Below are 24,872 nucleotides of genomic sequence, written 5' to 3' on the forward strand. Positions count from 1 at the left end.
GATCGTCTGAGGTCAGGAGTTCGAGACCAGCCTAGCCAACATGGTGAAACCCTGTCTTTACTAAAAAAATACAAAAATTAGCCGGGTGTGGTGGCGGGCGCCTGTAATCCCAGCTACTCAGGAGGCTGAGGCAGGAGAATCACTTGAACCCGGGAGGTGGAGATTGCAGATCATGCCACTGCACTCCAGCCTGGGCAACAGGAGGAAAATTCCGTCTCAAAAACGAACAAAAAAACCCACTATATTCCACGTCAGGAACTTTTAAACTTTTTAAAGGTGTTGTCATGATTTTCCCTTGTTTTTCTTTTTTGTTTCTTTGTTATTTTTGAGACAGAGTCTCACTCTGTCATCCAGGCTGGAGTGCAGTGGTACAATCTCGGCTCACTGCAGCCTCCGCTTCCTGTGTTCAAGTGATTCTCCTGCCTCAGCCCCCTGAGTAGCTGGGATTACAGGTGCATGCCACCATGCCCAGCTAATTTTTGTATTTTTAGTAGAGATGGGGTTTCACCATGTTGGTCAGTCTGGTCTCCAACGCCTGACCTCTTGATCCATCTACCTCAGCCTCCCAAACGGCTGGGATTATAGGCGTGAGCCACCACGCCTGGCGATTTTCCCTTGTTAATTATCATTTTTTACTTAGCAAATTAAAATATCAGTTCATCATGTTACCTTCCTTTGTTATTTACTTTTGGGAAGCTGCCAGTTTGGAATTAGTCAGACTGTAATGTGTGTAAAAGTATATAAAAGTTTTGAAAAATCTGAAATATTTCTTTTGATGAGATTTAAATAAGAATGGTCAAATAACTTTGGATGTATGTCAGATCACTGGGAGAGTTACAAGAGAGTTAGAAGACAGAAATCTATTAAAAGGAAGGCTATCACTAGCTACATGAGATACACTTTGGGTTTCATCAACATTTTCTGTTGATTTTACATTTTAAAGTATGTTATTTCTGTTTCTGTGGGTTTTTTTCTCCTGCCATTTCTTCTTTTGCTGGTTTAATTAGTAAAGACCCAACTATCTAAATATTATTGTTAGGAAGATTTTATTTACCTAGTTTGTCTTATCCAGCAATACTGTGAGGCAGGATAGTTTTGAATTTCTATTCTTGTAAAAATTGGTGGATTTAAAAAAATAGATTTTGATGGCCAGAGATTAAAAGTGTTTTAGGAAAGTTTGGTCTGTCTGTCTGTCTGTCTGTCTGGTCTGTCTCTCTCTCTCTCTGTGTCTCTCTGTCTCTCTCTCTCTTTTTCTTTCTTTCTTCCTTTCTTCATTTCTTTCCATTGACTTGAAGGGGCTATCTAGGAATAATGTGTGGCTAGCTGTGTTAGACCAGTACACTGAATCGCTTTGTGGAACTTACGGAATGAACACCAAACCCACAGGGTATCTGATAAACTTGTTTTCTGAGCCCTCCACCTCATGTCTTTTAAGCCCTCACGTAAGCTGACTGGATCTCATTCATTTTTGCTCTTCATCAATGATTTAGTAGCCAAGAAATCTGGGCAAAAAGTTCTCATAATATTGATTATTTAAAAATCTTATTATAATATATTCTTTGTCAGCTGTGTTTAAAGATATGTTCATGGGAGTCTGTGAGTTCTCCTTGAGCAATTTTAGATGTATTAAATTTTTTTATTAGAATCTTAAAAAAAGTGCATATTTTGAATCAGTTGAGTGATAATCTTTTCAAATGAATGTTGCCACAAAGTTTTGGTTCTCATGTTTGGACTTAGGATTATGTGGGCATTAAGTAATACTAGTTTAATTGCCTATGGACAATGAATGAAGTCTTGACAACTGACAGATATATAAATCTGTACAAAAAGATTAATATATATTCATCAGTTAAGCTATTCTGTCAGCCAGTTAACAAAACCCCTTTTTCCCTGCTTCTGAGTTTCTGTGAATTCTGCAGTAATGGCCCCCCACTCACCTTGGTTACTCTTTCAAGCCCTCACAGACAAAGAGCATTAGAGCTTGTAACTGTGTGATTATACTGTTGCACTCTTATAAATGTTTGTAATAAAAGTAAAGTCAGAGTGGAATGCTTGGCCATTTGGTAAAGAACATGAAAAGAGATGGAAACAAAAAGAAGTATTGATGTAAGTAATAAAGATAGCTCATTGAGAAGTATTTCAGGAGTTCAAGAGGAAAAGCCATTTGCTTTAAACTTTTCTACAGAGTTGTCCATATATATATAGACATGTGTATATATATGTGTGTGTGTGTGTATATATATATAGTGTGTGTGTATATATATGTGTGTGTGTGTGTGTGTGTATATACTGATTGTCTGTTTTACTTTTAACAAAAAATGCTATGATGGGAATGGTGTGTGCTGGTCTGAATCCTTCCCTACACTGGTAAACTCAGTGAGAGCCTACCATGGCTATTTTATGGAGTATTAATTTCCTTGGTGTTTGGTGAGTACCTGGCACAGAGTGCAGGCACTTGAAAAAATACCTGTGAAAGGAGACTAGTTCAGGTAATGAAAGGCTTAGGTGTACCTTCTCTCATGTTCCCCGAAAACGTTGGTTAAATAAAGAAAATTGTAAATGCTATGTACTTCTAATGCTTTGGGGAATATAGTACTATATTATTCTAAGCTACTGGTTTTAAGCAAGTAAGTTAATATGCCACTTTAATTTTCATTTTCTTGGATTGTTATTATTTCAGCATTATTGATGGGCTCAACAGCATTGATTTAGTGCATAAATACCCAGTGGAATGGTACTAGTTAAGATCATGGAACCAGGGCTTGAAAACTATTATGAACTTCTTGTCTGTACCGGCTGTTTTGTAAATGAAGAGACCAAAGCCTTGGGGAGGTTGAGTAATTTGCCAAAGGTCACACGCCAAAATGTGGCAGTCAAATTTGAAACTAGGCTGGGCACAGTGGCTCACACCTGTAATCTCAGCACTGTGGAGGCTGAGGCAGGAGGATCCCAGGAGTTGAAGACCAACCTGGACAACATAGTGAGACCCCCATCTCTACAATAAAACTTAAAAAATAATTAGCCAGATGTGGTGGCGTGCACCTGTAGTCCCAGCTGCTAGGTAGGCTGAGGAGGGAGGATGCTTGAGCCCAGGAGTTGAGGCAACAGTGAGCTATGATTGTGTGCCACTGCACTCCAGCTTGGGTGACAGAACGAGACTCTGTCTCAGGGGAAAAAAAAAAAAAAAAAGAAACTGAAGTCTGAGTTCTATTCTGTGGTACATTATTTTCTAATTATAAATCATTTCTGAGAGTGATAACTTCAGACATATTAGAACAACTTGAATATTGAGTATTAGAAACTTTGACTACCATTTCCCACACCACTCAGTATACTTGTGACCCCAGATGTTGTGAGGGTTTCTCCTCACAAACCAAACAAATCTCCAGGAAACACCATCTGGATGTCCTCTAATTCAGTTCAAAACTGGGAATAATGTCACATACCACAGGTTGAGGGCTCAGTCCCCTAAGACTGTCTCCACTTCAGATACCAGTTGCAAGCCCCAGTGATGACCTGTGCTTTTGACTGACCAGCTATAAATGTGTTTTTTTGCAAGTCCCTCGTCGAGTTCAATTAATTTGCTAGAGTAGTTCACAGAACTCAGGGAAGCACTTTACTTATTTATTATAAAGGATATTACAAAGGATACCGATGAACAGCAGATGGAAAAGATGCATAGGGCAAGACATGTGGGAAGGGGCTCAGAGCTCCCATCCCTTCTCCAGTGTGCCACCCTCCGGGTGCCTCCATGTGTTCAGCTATTTGGAATCTCTCCAAACCCCGTCCTTCTGTTTTTTTTTATGGAGGTTTCATTATGTAGGCATGACTGATGTTCATCATTGACCATTGGTGATCGACTCAACATTCAGCCTCTCTCCCTTCCTTAGAGGTTGGGGAATGAGGCTGAAAGTCTCAGCCCTCTATTTACTTGGTTAGGGTTTCTCTGGCAATCAGCCTTGATCTTGAGACTATCCAGGGCCCCCACCATTTGTCACTTCATTATACAGAAAGACACAAACAGGTTCCAGACTACCACAATAAGGGAACATTGCAATAAAGCTAGTCACACATTTTTTTAGTTTCCTAGTGCATATGAAAGTTATGTTTATACTATACTATAGTCTATTAAGTTTGTAACAGTATTATGTCTAAAAAATATACATACCTTAGTTTAAAAATACTTTATTGCTGAAAAACGCTAATGATCATCTGAGCCTTCAGGGAGTTTTAATCTTTTGCTGGTGGAAGGCCTTGCCTGGATGTTGATGGCATGTTGATGGCTGCTGACTGATCAGGGTGGTGGTTGCCAATGGTTGGGGTAACTGACGATTGCTTAAAATAAGAACAACGAAATTTGCCTCATGGATTTGTTCTTCCTTTCACAAAGATGTCTCTGTAGCATGCAGTGCTCTTTGATAGCATTTTACCCACAGAACTTTTGCTGTTGCTTTATAAACTAAGTTTATGTAATATTCTAAATTTTTTATTGTCATTTCAACAGTGTTCACAGTATCTTCACTACAAATACATTTCATCTCAATAAATCACTTTCTCTGCTCATCCATAAGAAGCGCAACTCCTGATCAAGTTTGATCATGCAGTTGCAGCAATTCAGTCACATCTTCAGGCTACACTTCTAATTCTAGTTATCTTGCTCTTTCTACCACATCTGCAGTTTCTTCCTCCATCATACTCCTGAACCCCTCAGAGTCATCCTTGAGGGTTGGAATTAACTTTTTCCAGACTCCTGCTAATGTTGATATTTTGACCTCTCTCCATGAATCATGAATGTTCTTAATGGGATTGAGAATGGTGATTCCTTTCCAGGAGGTTTTCAGTATACTTTGCCCAGATTTATCAGAGGAATCACTATCTGTGGCAGGTATAGGCCTATGAAAGACATTTCTTAAATAATGAGGCTTGAAGGTCTAAATTACTCCTTGATCCATGGGCTACAAAATGAATGTTGTGTTAGCAGGTGTGAAAACAACATTCATCTCATTGTAAATCTCTACCAGAGAGTTTGGGTTACCAAGTGGATTGACAATGAGCAGTAGTATTTGGAAAGGAATCTCTTTTTCTGAGCAATATATCTCAACAGTAGGCTTAAAATATTCAATAAACCTTTCTCTGCTGACATCCAGGGTTTGTTGTTCAATTGTAGAGCACAGGCAGGGTACATTAGGCTTTTTTTTTTTTTTTTTTTTTTTTGTTAAAGACAGAGTCTCACTTTACCGCCCAGGCTGGTGTGTAGTGGTGCGATCTCAGGTCACTGCAACTTGCGCCTTCTGGGTTCGAGCGATCATGCCTCAGCCTGCTGAGTAGCTGGGGTTACAGGTATGCACCACCACACCCAGCTAATTTTTTGTATTTTTAGTAGAGATGAAGTTTTGCCGTGTTGGCCAGGCTAGTCTCGAACTCCTGGTCTCAAGTGATCTGCGCATCTTGGCCTTCCAAAGTGCTAGGATTACAGGTGTGAGCCACTGCACCTGTCCCATTTAGCATCATTTTTAAGGGCCCTAGTATTTTTGGAATGGTAAATCAGCATTGGCTTCAACATAAAGTCACCCGTTGCATTAGTCCCTAACAAGAGAATCAGCCTGTCTTTGGAAGGTTTGAAGCCAGGCATTGACTTCTCTCTAGCTATGAAAGTTTTAGATGTCATCTTCTTCCAGTAGCAGTCCAGACACACACAGTACTTGTCACTTAAGTTCACTGTCTTATATGGGCATGGTTTGGTGAACCCCAGAACAATTACAGTAGTAATTTCAAAGATTACTGTCTACAGGTCACCATGGCAGACATAATAATAATAGTAATGTAAAAGTTTGAAATATTGTGAGAATTACCAAAATGTGGCTTGGAGACATGAATTGAGCACATGCTGTTGGAAAAATGGTGCCACAAGATTTGTTTGTATGCACAGTCTTAGGCGCCCAATCTCATGAAAATTACTCCTCTAGCATTTGTAATCTGCTCAAGTATATAGATTTCCATTAAGACATGGGATTAAATCCTCTAGGGAGAATTCCTGAAAAATCAAAGGAATGATAGTATGATATTGTGATTTATGATAAAATAAATATATTTGGTCTTTGTTTCCTGGCACAAATCTCCTAAAACCCCTGAATCTCCCAAGTAATACAGGGAGATTTGTTGAATTTGTGTGAGGCCACATTCAAAACCTTCCTGGGCCGCATGTGGCCTATGGACCGGGGGTTGGACAAGCTTGGGCTAGATGGAATCAGCCACTTTTACTATCTGTGCTGCATCATGTTCAGACCATGGGACAACCTTGGAAAAGAGTTACACTCTTCTAACAGAAATGGAGGCCTAAAGAAGTGAAGTAACCCACCCAGTTCCTCATTTCTACCTAGAGTACACAAAATAGAAACTTCTGTCTCTCACTGGATATTCAAATTCAGTTGTACAAATCATTCTTGTCAGAATGTGTGCTTTGAAATAAATTGGTAATAGTTTTTAACTTAATATTTGTTTCCCAAATGTATTTGGCCAGTCTCTCCTTTTTTAAAGATGTCCCTGTAACTCCTTGAAGAACTACAGTGTTTTGTGGAGCATGACTTATGAAATGTTAATAGAGTCATATTGTGTAATTGCAGACATAGGTGGAATTCTTGAATTTTGTTTTGCAGGACTTGCTTAGGTAGAGCATTTAATAACTTTTACGTGATACTTTACGTATACATTACAAATTGTTAAGTATCTCTTATAACAGAGATTTCTTAGCTCTATTTGTTATGCTTAAAATATATTTTAATTGGTCAATGTTATATTTTTAGAAAAGTGAGAAAGTTCTAGACGGTTTCAAGAAAATTAAAGGCTCCTGACATTCCATTAGTTTAGACATTATCCTTGTTTATAGTTTGGTATGTCTTGTAGATTGTTCTTCATGCAGTTATATATATGTACATGTATGGTATATTAAGTGGATCATATTATATTTGCTGCTTTATAATCAGCATTTTTTTCCTGCAACTCTGTATCCTGTCCTATGTCAGTTCACCAAATAATAGAGCTTTATGCCTAAGACTGTGCTAGGTGATAGGAAAGTACACTTAAAGGACATTTCATGGCAGCATTCATAGTGATATGCAAAAATAAATTTCCTTGAATTTTTGGGTGGGGGAACTTACAAGATTTTATTTTTATGAAATATGTTACTGCTGTGTCAACACTTTGAAAGAGATAAATTAATTCAGTCTTGTGATTGATACACCAGAGTGGCTTTGGCAGTTGGTGGCATGACAACAAGTACAAGTAGGGTTCCAAACAGCCCGTTTTATGGATCTTGATGAATACTTAGCTCTCTGACAAGCTCTAGCATGGATGTTTTTTTTTTTTAAGTTTTCATTATGCAAAATTTTAAGCAATGGAAAGACAAGTAGTGTAGTGAACTCTAATTTACCCATCACCCGGGGTCAGCATTGCCTCTCTCCTTTCAAAAGGGAACTCTCTCATTCCCCATTGCCTCGCTCCACCTTTTGCCTCCCAGATTATTTTAGAAGCAAATTCAGACATATAATTTCAACTGTAAATATTTTATTAGCTATCTCTAAAATAGAAGAACTCCAATGATAACGTGTTTGTGTTTTAATCTCTAGAAAATTATTTATCATCAAATATGTAGTCAGTGTTAATAGTTTCTCTGGTGTCTCATAAATATGCTTTTAAAATAATTTGTTTTAATGGGCATACAAATGAGGGTCATCTACATTGTAATTGATAGATCTCTTAAGCCACTTCCCAAACCTCCATTTCTCTCTCTTGGCTTCACTGGGTGATTTGTCTTGAATTCCCGTGGATTTTGCTGGTGGCATTTTCATGGTGGTGTTTAACATTTATCTCTGTTCCCCATATTTCTTGTAAATTGGTAGTGACAAAGGTTTAATTAGATTCAGCTCTCCCACCTTATCTTCCTCATTTCTGTTCTTTTTTGAAAGAATATTTCATAACTAGTGTTGTGATGGTAGTACATAAAGTCTCATTTCCTCTCTGTGATTTTAGCAATCATTGTTGATTGTTTTCTAGGTCCTTTTTTTCAGTGGGAGTTGCAGAATAGCTATGTTCTATCTCTTCATTCTTATTAGCTAGATACAGTTTTTATCAGAAAGGCGGAATAAATGTTTAATTCTTTATTTGCTAGTTTTTAAATAGTGAATTGATTCCCAGGAATCCTCCAGACTGAAAGAATGAGTGTTCCCTACCCACCCCCTTGGGTAGCACTACGAATGCATTTAAACAGTTTTATATGTTTCCGTTCATTGAAGATATTATTTTTAACCGGCGCTCAAATTGTTTGGCCATTGGAGGGACTTCTTCACATTGACTTCTAAATCTTTTCAACATAGTCCTAGTAGATGGGAATAGTAACTTTGCCTTCTAGTGTAGTGTGATACGATAGTCTGCACTCTTGTAAGAATTCTTCCTCAGACTTGGAATCAGCCAATTTTTTAGGGAAGCTTTGTTAACAAACAACAGTGACAAAAAAAAAAGAGAGAGAGAGAAATAGTGCAGAGATTATAGTCTGGGCCCTAGTGATGCTCATTATTGTAGGCTTTTCAGAGCTGTGAAATACGAATATTTTCACAAGCTCATTCTCATTAAATTTAGGACTGTAATGTTTTTATTTAATCTTGTATCTGTATCTTCTTTTCTCACTGAAAATTCTGGTTCCTAATGACACAAAATAATGTTTCATTTGCTTTATTTCAAAAAAGGAATACAAAGCAGTCTCAGAGTAACTATAAACACTACTACCAATGATACAGTTGGTGACAATTTTACACTGAGCTCTTACTATTTTGAGGGTATATCCACTAGATACAAGTTACCATCTTTTAAAGCAGTTGGAATAATTTTTACTATGTAACAGTTATGCTAGTATATAGATCCATGGTTAGGTTCATTTGTTGCACTGGATTTTCTAGTTGTGGAAATTGCATAAAATATTTTCCTGTTTTCTACCTTAAAATGTTTACATGGTTCCAAAGCAAAATATACAAAGCAGAGAATTTTTATAAAGTATGGCTTTTATCTCAGGCCCATTTATTTACCTAGTCCTCCCTTTCTGTTTGGGTAGATTTTTTATTTTTAGTTTTTGGTTTATCCTTCCATTTCTTTTTTCTTTTTTTAAACATAAACAGTTATGTAACAGTTGTTTTGTGTGTGTATGTGTGTATAATTTCTCACTCCTTTCATAGATTATTATACTCTCAGCACTTTTTAATACCTTTATTATTTATTTTCACTTAACAGTATGTTGTGGTCATTTAATGGGAGTATATAAAGAACAGCCTTTATTCCTTTTTTTGCCGTTATAAATAGGAATAGTGCTGTGTTGAAAAGTGTTTCTTGAAGTTGCTAGTTTATGTTTGGATAGAATTGTAGAAGCAGGATTGTGTGTGGTTTTATTAGTTAGTGCTAAATTCCTCCGTCTTAGGGTGGTGGTTTGGATTACCATTGGCAGTATATGAGAGTAGCAGTTTCCCCACAGCTTCACAAAACTTTGCTCTGTTGTGCAGGAGATCGAGCATCTGTTAAAGGCACTTTCAAAGAAGTTATGCTGTGTGTGTGTGTGTTGTGTGTAAAAGTCATTACTGTTATGAACACTGTTACCATCTTCAGTTTCCCAACTATTGTTTGTAGTGCATTTTTTAATATTCTGACTGAAGCAGTTTATAAATAATGGTTAGACTTATTTGAAATGGTACCATTAAAACATGTCTTAAGGCACATCGTAATTGTAATAACTTCTGGCTGGGCTTAAGAAATTACTTACTACTTAAATGTTTTTAAGTGGAAATATGCTTTGATTTTTTCTATAAGCTTACGAGCTTTTCTCAGCTAGGGTTCCTCATCTGAACCACAGAACACAGGAATTATTTCATTTTATTAAAGATGACTCATCAAGAGAACCATTATAGTTACACAGGAGAGAAGTTAACCACATATAATTTTTATGTCTTGGGCTGGGCATTGAAATTTGATTCTCATGTGGAATTCTTAGTTGAGAAAGGTGTACCGTGTGAGAAATGTTCTTTTTTCTCGCATTTTATATTACTGCCTCACCATCAAACCATATATATCTCCCCCTCTTTCTTCAGCCTCCCTTATTGGTACCATTTGACGAGATGATTAGGGAGTAGGAACTGTTACAGATCCTTTGTTAAAGGGTTAATCTTGCAAATTGCATACTTATCAACTTTCATGAATCCAATTGAATAGTAGAATTCGCTATGAAAACAGATGAGTTGCTTTAGAAAAGTGGCAATGAAATGTATACTCTTGTATAACCTGGTTTAGAGGGAACCTTATTAAGTCATCGAGTCTAAACCATATTTGTGATACTTAATTCCGTGATATTTCAGTAAGTAGTACTACAAATGACTGTTAGTCAGTTTTCATTACCTTCTGCCATAGTTAATTTAATACAGTCTGAGGCAGCAGTTATGTGTTTGAATGCCTGTGATTTTTTGCCCTCAAGGAACTTTCACCCCTGGGAGACTGATACATTGACAGTGAACTAATGCAACGGAGATGATACATACATTGTGCCACAGGAAGTTAAGAAGTAATGTGTTCTTTGAAGGTTGAAGGTTTTTTAAGGAAGCTGGAGAAGATTGAAGTAGGAGGTTCACCAGGCAAATAAGTAAAATGGTATTCTAGACATCAGAAATAGAATCAGCCAGGGTATGTTGCTATGTGGATGCTTGGTGTGTCTCAGTGGAAGGTATGGGGCACAGTAGAGTGTTGGTATTGGAGATGAGGCTGAGGTCTGAGGATAAAGGACCATGAACCTTATATCCAAGTTTATTTCATTTTGAAAGCAGTGCATTGACACTCTTCTCTTTTAAAGATGAGAAGTTATATGACATATTGATTGTTTTGGAAAGGTAACTTGACAGTGGTGGAAGAGATGGACAGAAGTGGGAAGTGACTAAAGGCAGAAGACAAATGATCAAGTCTCAGACAACTCTGCCTAGAAAGTTCTTCCTTGTGTTAGATTTCAAAAATCTTTGAAACTTCAGTCCTCTGATCTTAATCTACTTTGAATTCAAAACAAATATAATCTCTTAAACTTTAGAGACTTTGACATATTTAATGACAGTGCTTGTCTTAAAGGTGTTCTGCCCTAGTTAAAAGTTTATTGCCTAGTAGCCTTAGTTCTCTTTTTTGTTAAGATGTCATGTGATATGGTGTTGAATTCAACTTCAAAAGTGGTAGATTGGTTTGTTTTTAAAGAGAAAAGAAGGCCCACCATTCTTTTCAGTGCTTTTCAAACTGTCTGTGGTAAGAGACCCACTAAAAAAATTCAATCCATTATATCTTTTGGTGAAATACAATAAAATTAGTTATCAGAGAAGTGGAATTTTAAAAAGACATATATTTAACCCCATTTAAAACTTTCTTTTATCAAGAGACATAAAATTATCCTGTCAGAATGCTCAAAGAGTTTCCGAACAGGCTTGATTTCTGTACTTGTAGGCTGCACTTCCGGCCGCACTGGTTTAAATGCCAACTGTGACGTGGTATGTTTGTTTCAGGATTGTAAACTAGCTCTCTGGTGTCCCTCCTCCTCTACTTTTGTTATTCTCACCCCCTCATTATTTTTTATTTTTTATTTTTTTGCTCTGTGTTTATAGAATAAAATTCATTTTAGATTATTGACTAGATTATTTTTAAATTTGATTTCTGGTTACATGTTCATTAAGGACTCAAATGGCTTAGCTTTAAGATATAAGAGTACAAAACGGTGCAATAAAAATTAAATGTTTATTTCTGGTTTGATAATAATACAATTATAGAGTGGAGTCACTGCTTTTTGCCCATTGTTGAGAAAGATTGGGAAGACTTGAAATAAAAAATTTATTTGAAAATACACTTATTAAAATCTGTGAGACACCCTTTGAGAGGTAAAAAGATGGACCCAATGAGAATAGACCTTTGTTTTTATTAGTAAAGTAATACTTTAACCTGTAAAACTTCATGTCATTACTCAGCCATAGATATAACTCCAGGTTGAGTTAATTGTCCATGTCTAATGAAATGAGATGTGAGTCTCAGTGAAAAGGGAGAGTCCATTTTATCACTAGATGCTCTTAATGAGCCTTTTAAAATTAAGTCTTGATTGGATTGCAGTCAATTTCGTTAAGGAATATTTGAGCATCTTGTAGTTGTGTCTTATGTAACAAATTTTCTTTTTAGAGGATTCAGCTCTCTGTTGACAGAATGAGTAGTGGAATGTTGCTGATGTGTATTTATGCTGCAGCAATTGATTTTTTCAAAACCCATTAACCTTAGTTGAAAATGCTTTTTCAGTCATATTAACAACAAATTATTAGGCAGTTTCATAAGCCTAGGGAGCCATCCTATTCTGTCCTACTAGTTTTAGTTTTCTGTTTATTTCTTCAGTTATGAGAGAGCACTATTAAATTATTTTGTTGTTCTTTAGATTTTAAAACATGTAATTGTTAACTTGATTTTAAATACATATAAATTTTTTTTTTTTTTTTTTTTCTTCTGAGACGGAGTCTTGCTTTGTCGCCCAGGCTGGAGTGCAGTGGCGCGATCTCTGCTCACTGCAAGCTCTGCCTCCCGGGTTCACGCCATTCTCCTGCCTCAGACTCCCGAGTAGCTGGGACTACAGGCGCCTGCCACTATGCCCGGCTAATTTTTTGTATTAAATACATGTAATTTTTAGTTTGGTGTTTTTAAATCACAGGTTGTTATAGGACACGGTTTGTGGGGCCGTGTTTAATGTTTAACAACAATTGTGAATCTCAGATTATTGAAATTATTCTTCATTTTGTAAATTGTTACATGTTTAATTATTTTTAAAAACAGTAATAGAAATTATAGCAGATAGTGAAGAATGTTTTTAAAAAGGTCTGCTTTTTTTAACAAGATTTTTGGTGAATTAAAATAACTATAAGTTAGTCTAAATATAGAGGACTAGTCACTTCAAATAGAAAAAAATTTTCTTTAATGTGAAGGAAATTTTTAGTAATTTTATCTTTGTAACTAATAAGATTAATGTTTGAATAATAATTTTTGTTATCTCAGTAGTGAGATTATTGAATAATAAGAAACAAGTGAGTAAACGGATGTCTATATGGATGCTTCAGGATGTGTAATATGATCAAGTGTTACAACAGCACATTGTTTAGAACGTTTAAGATTTAAGATGAGTAAGTACTTTAAAAGGAGTCAAAAGAAGTGAAAGCAAATACTGAAGCTCATCTTTTATAACATAAAAATGAATTTTTTCTTAATTATGAAAGCCTTTCACGTTTAGTGTAGAAAAAATTTAGACAATTCTAGTATTTTAAAAATCTAATCTTCCCCATTTAGCGTCATTACTTATGTGTTAATACATATTTTGAGACACTATGTATTTGTGACCTGATATATTGTGTTTAAGTATATTATGTACTAAAAGCGCATCTACAATACTTTTTTTTTTTTTTTTGAAATGGAGTTTTGCTCTTGTCACTCAGGCTGGAGGGCAATGGGCGATCTCAGCCCACTGCAACCTTCACCTCCTGGGTTCAAGCAATTCTCCTGCCTCAGCCTCCTGAGTAGCTGGGATTACAGGCGCGTGCCACCACTCCCAACTAATTTTTTGTATTTTTGATAGAGACGGGGTTTTAATGTTGGTCAGGCTGTTCTTGAACTCCTGAACTCAGGTGATCACCGCCTCGGCCTCCCAAAGTGCTGGAATTACAGGCATGAGCCACCGCGCCTGGCCTACAATACTTTTTAATGGTTATAAGTAGCATTTAATTGTATATACGTGTATTGAGGTATATTGTTTGTTGAAGTTTTAAAATAATTGTTTTTACTATGAAAATGCTGTGAAGAATATCTGTACATTATCATTAAGATAAATGTGACTGGGCACTATGGCTCATGCTTGTAATTCCAGCACTGTAGGTGGGATTCCACCACTGAGGTGGGAGGATCATTTGAGCTTAGGAGTTCGAGACCATCGTGGACCCTTCTCTAACTTAAAAGTACAACAAAAAAAGATAAATGTGTAGAATTGGTTGGTTGAAAATGCATTTCAAAATTGCCTTTCAACTTCACTGTTTGAAATTGTAAGCTCCCTCAGAAAATGAAAATGCTTATGTAATGAATCTTCTAAAAAATCACTTTTTTAAAAGGACAAAAATATAGTCAAAAATATAGACAAAAATATAACAGAAACATACTTCTGGTTAACAAGGTTAAAGCTTATCTATTTCACTTTTTTATTGCCTGACATTGCTGCCATCTCTAAACCCCCACTTTGTATTTTCTTTTAATCCTCATTTTGAAAAAATAAATTATACATACAGAATAATTACAAGGCTAACAAAGTGAATTCGTGTATACCCTCAACCTAAATTTGCCATATACCTTGGCCCTCCATACTGCAGGCCCCACATCCTCCAATTCAGCCAACCACAGATCAAAAATATTCGGGGGGAAAATAATAAAAAATAATAATGCAACAATAGAAAATAATACAAATAAAAATATGGTACAATGATTCACGTAGTCTTTGCGTTGTATTCAGTATTTTAAGTAATCTAGTGATTATTTAAAGTATATGGAGGATGCACCTTCCTATATCAGTGACTTGAGCACTGGTAGGGAGGCGGTCCTGGGACCAATCCCGCAGGGATACTAAGGGACAACTTTATTAACGTTTTGTTCATTTGTGTGTACACACAGTGTTGATTTTTTATTTGGAAGTTCACCTACTTGCTGAAACTTATCTGTAATCCTCAAATCATTACTGGCGACACTTTCACGGTAATTCACAGACACGCACACAGTGGCAGTAAAAATCCGAGTCATCCAAATGCTCTTGTTTGATGTTGAGATAGAACAAGATGACACACCACCACCTTTTTACTTCAGTTCATATACTATTAAAAAAAGTTCTTTTCATGGTCTGCTTAGTGTCACGTTTTGGGGTTTTTTTTGTGTATTTTTTGTTGTTGTTGTTGTTTTTGTGTTTTTTGACTGTTTATTATGATTTTGCTGTTTAAAATGTCCCTCAAGCATAGTGCTGAGGTGGTGTCTAGGATTTAGGATTCCTAACAGCAAGAAGACTGTGTGTGATGTGCCTTATGGAGAAAATACTTACGTTAGAGAAGCTTAGTTCAGGCATGAGTTAGTGCTGTTGGCTGTTGAATGTTAAAGAAATCTTAAGGTGTCTTTTTTTATTATTTATTTATTTTTTTTGAGACAGAGTCACACTCTGTCGTCCAGGCTGGAGTGCAGTGGCGCGATCTTGGCTCACATTAACCTCTGCCTCCTGGCTTCAAGCGATTCCCCTGCCTCAGCCTCCCAGGTATCTGGGATTATAGGAGCGCATTAAAACACCTGGCTAATTTTTCTATTTTTAGTAGAGACAAGGTTTCACCATGTTGGCCACACTGGTCTCGAACTCCTGACCTCAAGTGATCTGCCTGCCTCGGCCTCTCAAAGTGCTGGGATTACAGGCGTGAGCCACCGCGCCTGGCCTAAATAAGGTGTCTTTGAACAGAAACACATATAAAACTGAATTATGTATTGATGGTTGATGAAAATGTGACCAGAAGTTTGTGGGAACCAACCCTGTATTTCTTTGAGGAGCAGTATTGGCTAATTCAGTGTTCCTGGTGACTTTACCACAAATAATGAGAGTTGACTTGCATGTGTGTGTGAGCGCGCACGTGTGTCTATATGTATGTATATATATATAAAATAATTATTACTGTTTGCTGAATCATTTGAGAGCAACTTGCAGACTTTATGATCCTTCATCCCTGTCTTAGAGTGCGTTTCCTATAACCAAGGACATTCTTTTACATAAAATTACTTTATCAAATTCTGAAAATTTAATATTATTACAATATTGTTATTTGATGGACATTCTAAATTCAAATTTTTCCAATTTTTCATTAGTTGTAAGTTCTTTCTGATTCAGAATCTAGTCCAGATCACAGATTACATTTATTCGCCCTGTCTCTTACAGTGTAATTTGGAACAGTTCCTTAGACTTTTCATTATCTTTTATAATTTGGGTGTGTCTTTTCTTCATGACTAGATTCAGGCCATGCATTTTTGGCAAGAATATTTTAAAAAGTGATGTTGTGTCCTTCTCAGCCATCACATTAGCAGTTAGATGATGTTAATTTGCCTCATTTTTGATGTTGGTAACTGATCATTTGGTTAAAATAGTGTGTTATGTTTTGTCACTGTAAAGGTAACTTTTTCGCCTTTTAAATCATATCTGAGGAGAATACTTTGAAACTTTGTAAATATTCTTTCCTAACAAATTTAGGATTGTAATGTCTCTTGTCCAATTTTCCAGTCATTCCCTTTACATTTGTTAACATTTAATTGTAATGAATATATTGCCTGTCATTTCTAATAGGTTAAGATCTCTTTCTGTATTACATGTATTCTTCCATATCCCATTCGTTTGTTGATTTTAGAGTCTCTCTCCTTGACTTTTACACTGCTTGATATCTTTACTTGGTTAGATGGTGATAGTAGTGGTTGTGGTGACAACAATAAGTTGATGTTGTTATTGTTAAGGGCTTCAAGACACCGAGCATTGATTTAGGCATTGTTATCAGTCCATGTGAATTAACCCATTTAATCCTCTGAAAGCCCTATGAGGCAGTTATTGTTCAAATTTTATAGATGGGGAAATGAAGCGTTAAGGAGGTAAAGTACCTTCTGTGGCTGGTGAGTTGCTTGGCCTCAAGATATGAACCCAGGCTGGCTTGAGTTTAACTACTACACTGTGCCTTTCCTCTAAGTAGTCTTCTGATTTCCTTATTTCCATTCTTCTGCCCTTTTCTCTTTTCAGCAACCAGAGTGAATTTAAAGAATAATCTTTTAGCATATTTTCATGTATTCAGTTAGAGTCAGGTCTTTACTGTGGCTAAAGGCCCTGCATGGCCTTGTAGCTTGCTCCTCCCTAGACTTTTCTACTCTTTGCCTCCTCTTTGTGTATTCCTCGAACATACACATGGTCTCATCATAGGGCTTTGGTGTTGCTACTCCCTCTGCCTGGAATACTCTGCCCTTATGTATGTGTAAACTTGATTTATCCGTTCATTTCAGATCCTGTTGAATCTCACTTTTCAGAGAGACTTTCCATAACCACTTGGCCCCCCATAGAGTAAACCTTCTTGCCCTTTTGCTTTCTTGTATTTTTCATCTTACCCTCAACAGCCGTGACATGTTCTACATATATATTACTATCACCCTCACTTAAGGGAATATGTTCATTGAGAGCAGAATTGTCTCTTTTATTCATTGTTCTGTCCTCAGTAATAGAAGTGTACATACCTGCCATGTAGTTGGTACTCAGTAAATATGTGTTGAAGGAAGGAGTAGTTTGTCTTTTAATTTTGCTTATAATTATTTTGTGTAAAGACATTATTAACTGAATAATTTTAAAGTATATTTTATTGTGGTTTTATGGATTGTCTTTAGTGTCGTGCTTTAAGGCCTTTACCTTGTTCAGTAGTTTATATAGATATTTGCCATTTTGTGCCATCATTAGTTTTGTTCTAGCATTTGTTCAGTTAAATCTTAAATTCTTTTGGAAATTCATTCTCTAAGGGAAGACTGTAAATTTCCTTCTTTATCAATTGCTTTGCTTTTTAAAACAATTTTATTGACTTAAAATTTTTAAAATTGCTTTTAATATATAGTTTACTTTTTTCTGTATGTTAAAAATGAAAAATTCACACTTGAAATTCTTAATTCAGTAGCAAATTTTTTTTAACTTATTAACGAATTTTTTGGTGCAGTGTTTTAGTCTTTGGAGGAATTCGCTCTTACTGTATGAGTAAGAATTTACTCAGGCAATTAGTTTTATTTTATCTAGATGTGCTATATTTGTTACCTAATGACCTGGGAAAAAATAAGTAGATATTGTTTGTTAAAAAAAAAAAAAATCCATGTTTTTGTTAAAACCCCATTACCTTCGTATTTTGATAGCATGCTAAATTTTCTTCTCAGTATAGCTTTTTGGAAGAGTGACATTAAGTTTTGATTTGCCGAGGATAGTTTTAGCTATATTTATTGTCTAGTTGTAATTACTAATAGTATCTCCATTCACTTTCAGAACATTATGGTTGGGATGCAGACTTACATAGTCACCTTCAGATTTGGGTGTTGTTTTACTGTTTGTGACTTCTACAAAACACTAGTGTCATTTTTAAATCTACTTTTGTTACTAGCCATCATGGGATTTGTTAAGGAGTGATACTGCGGCCTTACGAAGTTTTTGATATAAAATTAAAATACTACTTTCAAAATTTCTGTTACTGTATTGCTGTTAGAATAAGAACTAAATTTCGTATGATCTTTGAAGAAAATAAATTATGGAAAAATATGTAAATCAGCAGATCTTTTTGTTCTCCAGTAGTCTTATTTGCTTATAGGATTTAATTCATGTTCTTCATTAGTTGGCTCCTACCGCAGCCGTGGTAAAAAAATGTGTATGTGGGAGGCAACCTCAACTCCTCTCTGCCCTCAGTCATTTAACAAATTTGCACAATTGTGCAGCTCAAGACTCTCTGGTGCTCTCACTGCTTCCCCACCACCATTGGCTGAATTTGTGTGGGCATTATTTTTCACCTCTACTTTCTGTAGTCATCTCTTTCTTACTCTCCTCCTCACCCCACCCCAAATAATTTGCACAATTTTAATGTATTTTTCAATTAGTTCCTTTTTTTTTTGTTTCTACACAGGAAGGTTAGTATCTTATTGGTATATTTGTTTGTGAGTGTCCGTCTTTTTAGGTATGTGTAAGTTTGTAGTCCTCTGTACTGGGAAATAAAATAATGGTTTCTTCTCATTGCCAAGCAGTTAAATGACTTGTTTCCATTACCTGATTTATCTTTAGTCACTTTCAGTTCTTTAATTATTTAAGCTGCATAGATAATTTATAAAATAAACATAATTTCCCTTATCAGTTTTTGAACTATCCATTGGGTACAGGGCAGTTTTCTTTTACTTGTTGATATAAAACAGCCTAATAGTTTTGTATCAAGGCTGTTTTAACCACTTGTTCAGAACTTTGCATGTATCTTAAAACTTTAGTAGGAACTTGTAGCTATTTAGAAACATCTCAGACCACATTGCTTTAGAATTTAAAATTTTTTTTAAATGTAGTTTTTATAGCTCATTATAATTATCAACAGACGATAATGAAGTCACCATTGAGAACAGTGCATGAATTTATGTTTAGAGCATTATGCATGTATTAAACTAACTAGTGGAAGAGCCTTTAAATAAAAAGTACATTCTGTATACTTGACACGATGGCAGAAATCATTTGGCAGGAATTAAACATTGATTATTGTCCTAATCAGATCTCCGATAGAAATTTTTCAAAGCACAGCATTCTGCATGATCAAGGTTGAAGTGCATATAAATATTCTAGAATGATTTCAATGTCCTTTGTCACCAGTAATTAGCAGATTCCTTATGGGAATCTCTGGGACTAAGTTCAGGACACTTGCCATCCCTAACCTCTCTCACCTCAACTCAAGCCTTGAACCCTGAGTTTAATTGAAACTGCTTTAAGCATACCCAAAAGGGTATTATGAGAAAGAGTATTATCATTTCCCAATAAACTAGTCTTAGCATTACTTGTATAAGTGAAAAGTTTGGACCTGTGCTGTCAATTAGAGTACTGTATTAGTTCATTTGTTCTGCTCTAACAAAATACCTGAGATTGGGTAATTTATAAAGAGCAGAAATACATTTCTGACAGCCCTGGAGTCTGGGAAGTCCCAAGATGATGGTGTCACTGACAGGTCTTATCTGGTGAGAACTCAGCCTCCCATTGCACAATGGTGCCTTACTGCTGCATCCTCCAGAGGGAGGGAATTCTGTGTCCTTAAGGGACAGAAGGGACAGAGGGGCAAGGAAGGGACCAAACTGTCTCCATCAAGCCCTTTCTGTCAAAGCATTAATTCATACAAGAGGGCTCTGCTTCATGACCTGAACACTTCCCAAAAGGCCCTAGCTTCTAACACTGTTGCATTGGGGGTTAAGTTTCTAACACATGAATTTTCGGGGACACATTGAGACCATAGCAGGTCACCACTGGCAATATACAGATATTTAAATGAAAACTGAATAAAAGAAGAGTCACTCAGTCACATAGTGACATTGACATCCTCAATACTGATATGTGATTTTAGCTACCGTTTTGTACAGCACAGATAAAGACCATTCCCATTGTTAAAGTTTTATTGGACAATGTTGGTTTAGGCAGAGCACATTTATACAGAAAATTGGAAGAAATAAAAGTTTGGACAAGTAATTCCTGTTTGTAATTTTATGTTTTGAAATAATTTTAAACTTGCAGAATTATAAAAATAGTACAAAGCTCTCTTACACACCTTTCACCTCATTTAGCCATGTGTAGCATTTTACCATATGTGACTCTTGGTGTATTGGCCACCATGTTTGTGTCCCTCATCCCCCTTCACTTTCAGGCCCTCCCACTCTTCCTTTTGTTCTTATGTCTGTCTCCCTTTTTCCCTCCTCTCCCCTTTTTAAGTTGGAGTAATTCCCCAGACTTAGTTTGTTTTTTTTCCTCACATTGTTTTGAAGAATATTACACTAGTTTTTAGAAATAATTTTTTATGATTAAAAACTGATTCTAGATATTTGACAGGTTTGTACGTGTGTCTGCTGTTAGAATATAAAACTAGACTCTAAGCGTGCTCATTTTATTTTTCCATTGCCTTTGATATCACATGAATTTAGTTATACAGATGGAGCATCCGAAATGCTTGGGATCAGGAATGTTTCAGATTTTGGGTTTTTTTGGATTTTGGAATGTTTGCACATATACAATGACATATCTTGGGGATGAGACCGAATACTAAACATGAAATTCATTCATGTGCACATAGCCTGAAGGTAGTTTCATACAGTATTTTAAATTTTGTGCATGAAATAAAGTTTGTGTATATTGAACTATCAAAGGGCAAGGGTGTCAGGTATGCGGTTTTACACTGTGGCATCATGTCAGTGCTCAAAATATGTCATTTTGGAGCGTTTTTTTTTTGGATTAAGGATGCTCAATCTGGGCTCAATTAGTCACTGGTTTCAACGTGTTTTCTCTTGCTGAAAAACTTGCAGTATTAAAAATAATTCAGGAATAGTGATGATTGAACTTGCTTGACTTTTATTCGTGTTTACCTACATATATGACATTTGTTGGACCAATTTGTAATATTTAGATAGGCCACTGATAAACCAAAGCTAATCTAGACACAGCAAGTGAGTTTTTTTGGTGATAAAGAGATGAAGATAGTCATTGACTCCTCACTTTTGAGGAGTTGTCCTTTGATGATATGATTAAATGAAAAGAAGAACATTTTATCAAGTTGGCAAGGAAGACTAGGACACTTTGTGACATTTGATTACATATATGCTAAAATGTGAATTTGTTGCATTAGCATCACTGACAGTGTACGTTTAGTTTAACATTAAATGGCAAATAATTCAACAAAGTCCCTTGTCTCTCTCATACAATATTTCCAGTATCTTCTGTGTTGTCAATCCTGTCCTCGCTTTCTAAAAAATCAAGCTATCTTTATTCCTTTCACATGTTCTACCCACCCGCCACCCCCTAGACTATTCTTTCTTCTACTTTTCAAAGTTTGTTAAATAGTTTAGTAAGTATTTTTTATTTCCTACTCTGGACTAGACACAAAACTGGGAGGTTCTTGTTCTCATGGAGCATAATTTAGGAAGACAGAAGCTAAACAATTAAACGAACAAGGTAATTTCAGATAGGGATAAGTGCCATGAAAATTACAATAATGCCAGGCAATATAAGTATGGGCTAGGTGGAAGGCTTTTAACTAGGAGGGCCAGTGAAGGACTCTGAGGAAGTTACATCTAAACAGAGACTCTAGTGGGTGGTTGACATGGGGAGGTCTGCAGACTGAATGTTTCTGGGTGAAGTTAGAGCAAAAGCAGTCAGTTGTGAATGTGATGGGACTGTCCAAGGAATAGCAAAGTCAGCATGGGTGGAAAGTGGGAAGAGAAGACGTTTATGTCCCTGTCCATATGCTTCTCTATAGGCTTGGTAAAATTTTATTGGAAGTACCAGGAAGTCAGTTGATGGTTTTAAGCAGAGGAGTGATGTGATATTTATTTTTAGCAAGAGTTGTCTTTACAATTAGAGACATGTATATGTGTAGGGAGTTGGGCAAGAGTTGAAGGAAGGGGATTCATTAGTTGGCTGTTGCAGTTGTTGAGGCAAGAGATGGTGGTGTGGACTAGGAATCGTCTTCACATTCATTTTATTTCCATGCTGTTAGAATTCTTCAACATTTGCTAATCTTGGCTGAATTTCCAAAGCACTTGTTCTCTAAATATACAATGTAATGTTTACATTTATTATTTGCTTTTGTTTCCTTTCCCAGGCTGTCTTCTTCAGGAGGGACTAATTTATATTTCCAATTTCCTCAATGAAGTGTGGACATAATTGGTGCCTACTAAAAAAATTATGTTCTTCTTACTACAGAATTTTACAGGAAATTTCTTACTTTCTGAAGTAGAGGAGCATCAAATAATGCAGACACTTACAAATTTAAATAAATAACTGAATAAAACTTAAATTACAGAATAGAGAAAAAACCAACAAATACTTTATGAATTAGTTGGAGTCGAAGTTAAGAAGGAAAGTTGAATGTAAAACCTAAAAGTAAAATTAATTGCTAAGCTAGAGACAATATGTGAGCATATTTTGCAAAGACTGTTGGTGGCCATATTAGGTTTTCAAGCCACGCCCACACACATAACTGACAATTTTTGATACTTATGAAGTACAAATTCTCCCCTCCAATGTATGTGTGATTCTCCACAGTAACACCCACATGTAGCTTCTGATATAAACTCATAAAGTAAGATGAAAATAGTTTCTCAGTCAAATGGTTGGAATATTTAGTAATACTTGGCAATATTTTTTATTTTCTTAATAATAGGTGTCATTTAATACAGTGACTTTTAAATTATATATTAAAAGAAATTTTTAAAAGTTTTATGGCAAGCTGTGAAATACTCAAATGGATAATGTGAATTAAGGCGTGTTCTTTGGCCACTCAAAGCGCTCCCCACCCAACAGTGGCATGGACTGCTCACTAGGTGGCCAAAAGAGATTTCATTTATGGGTGTGTTTTGAATGTTTTAACATTTGAAAAAAAAAACCAAAAACCGAAAGCATTTGAGGCAGAGATTTCTTTAGACAATAGTTGTTTAATGAGCTGCTTGTATATACAAGAGAAGAGAATGGGCCTGATTGCTCACAATCTGATGTTTGAAAAGTATTTTTCTGGATCTTATGCATTTGCGTATCTAATTGCTATGTAATCAAAACTAAGTGAACTGTAGCTACTTGAAACTCTAAAATGAAAGGCAATCATCTTATGGGGAGGAGGGAGAACCCCATTCCATGCAAGTTAGCCTGAATATTAGCATTATAGTCTTCTTGTGTTTAATTATAGGTGTCTGACTGAGCAGTAAATTTATGCTTGTGTAATAAAGAAGTGAATGTGACCCTGAAACACCAGCTCAGCTTTGTTGTAACTGAGCATTGGCTTTGAGAGAAGTTAGCATCCACTGTGTATTTTGGTGATAAGGGATTGTGTCAGAATGGCTGTTAATTACGTACTTTGTGTGATACGGAAAGTAGTGGTTCTACACTTTCTTTCCACCAGTGACAGCACTCAGTTAAAACTTGTATTAAGCAGCTATAATGCCTTTATTTATCTGTTTGGAAGACATGAGGTGAAGAAAATTAACTTTATTTTTTCCAGCTGTTTGTTGGCAGCTTTGTTTTTGGTAAATCCTTTGAGGATAAAAAACTGTTTGTTATAAGATGTGTCCTGTATGCTTTCATAGACTTTAAATATTTTATTTTTTGCTGCCTCACAAAAAGGTTATTAAGAGATATTTTATATTCTTGCCAGGCATGGTGCCTCACACCTGTAATCCCAGCACTTTGGGAGGTTGAGGTGGGTGGATCGCTTGAGCTCAGGAGTTCAAGACCAGACTGGGCAACACAGTGAAACCCCATCTCTACAAAAATTAGCCAGGCATGGTGGTCTGTGCCTGTGTTCCCAGCTACTTGGGGCTGAGGTGGGAGGATCACTTGAGCTGGGGAGGCGGAGATTGCAATGAGCTGAGATTGCACCACTGCACTCCAGCCTGAGTTAAAGAGTGAGACCCTGTCTCAAAAAAAAAAAAAAAAACTATATATATATATTTTTATATATTCTTAATATTGGTTAAATGTCATTTAGAAGCCTTGTAGACTAGTTAAAGCTTTTTATATGTTAACCCATTTGAACCTAATGTTGAGTCAGTAAGCACTTCTTGATGATTTAAACTCTGAGAGGGCAAATTCAACCTGGACCAAAATTAAGATAAAGTGAACGTTTATCGCCCCCCCCAAAATTTCTGTGCATCAAAAAGGGGCTCCATTGTAGGTTGAATCTAAGAGAAAAATACTGATTGTATTTATGGCGAACTTGAAATTTATATTGTCATTTTGAACTTATTTTATACACGAATTCTCTAATTTCCACAACTCTTTATTTATTTGGTGGTATGCCATGGTGTGTATTTGCTGCATTTTCTTCATCCACTTTACTGTTGATGGTCGCCTTGGTGGTTCCGTGTCTTTGCTGTTGTCAGTAGTGCTGTGATGAACATGCAAGTTGCATGTGTCTTTTTGGTAGAGTGGTTTGTTTTCTTTTGGATGTATACCCAGTAAGAGGATTGCTGGGTCAAGTGGTAGTTCTGAGTTTTTTGATAAATCT

The 24,872-nt window shown here is 36.1% G+C and overlaps 1 protein-coding gene across 11 annotated transcripts in view; it reads left to right on the plus strand.

Moving 5' to 3' along the window:
• Window positions 1-24,872, plus strand: part of QKI (QKI, KH domain containing RNA binding) — a 173,591-nt gene that overhangs the window by 73,290 nt on the left and 75,429 nt on the right. The gene's annotated exons all lie outside the window — the stretch shown is intronic.

This window comes from Symphalangus syndactylus, chromosome 2 (assembly GCF_028878055.3).
Source record: "Symphalangus syndactylus isolate Jambi chromosome 2, NHGRI_mSymSyn1-v2.1_pri, whole genome shotgun sequence".
NCBI classification, from domain to species: Eukaryota; Metazoa; Chordata; class Mammalia; order Primates; family Hylobatidae; genus Symphalangus; species Symphalangus syndactylus.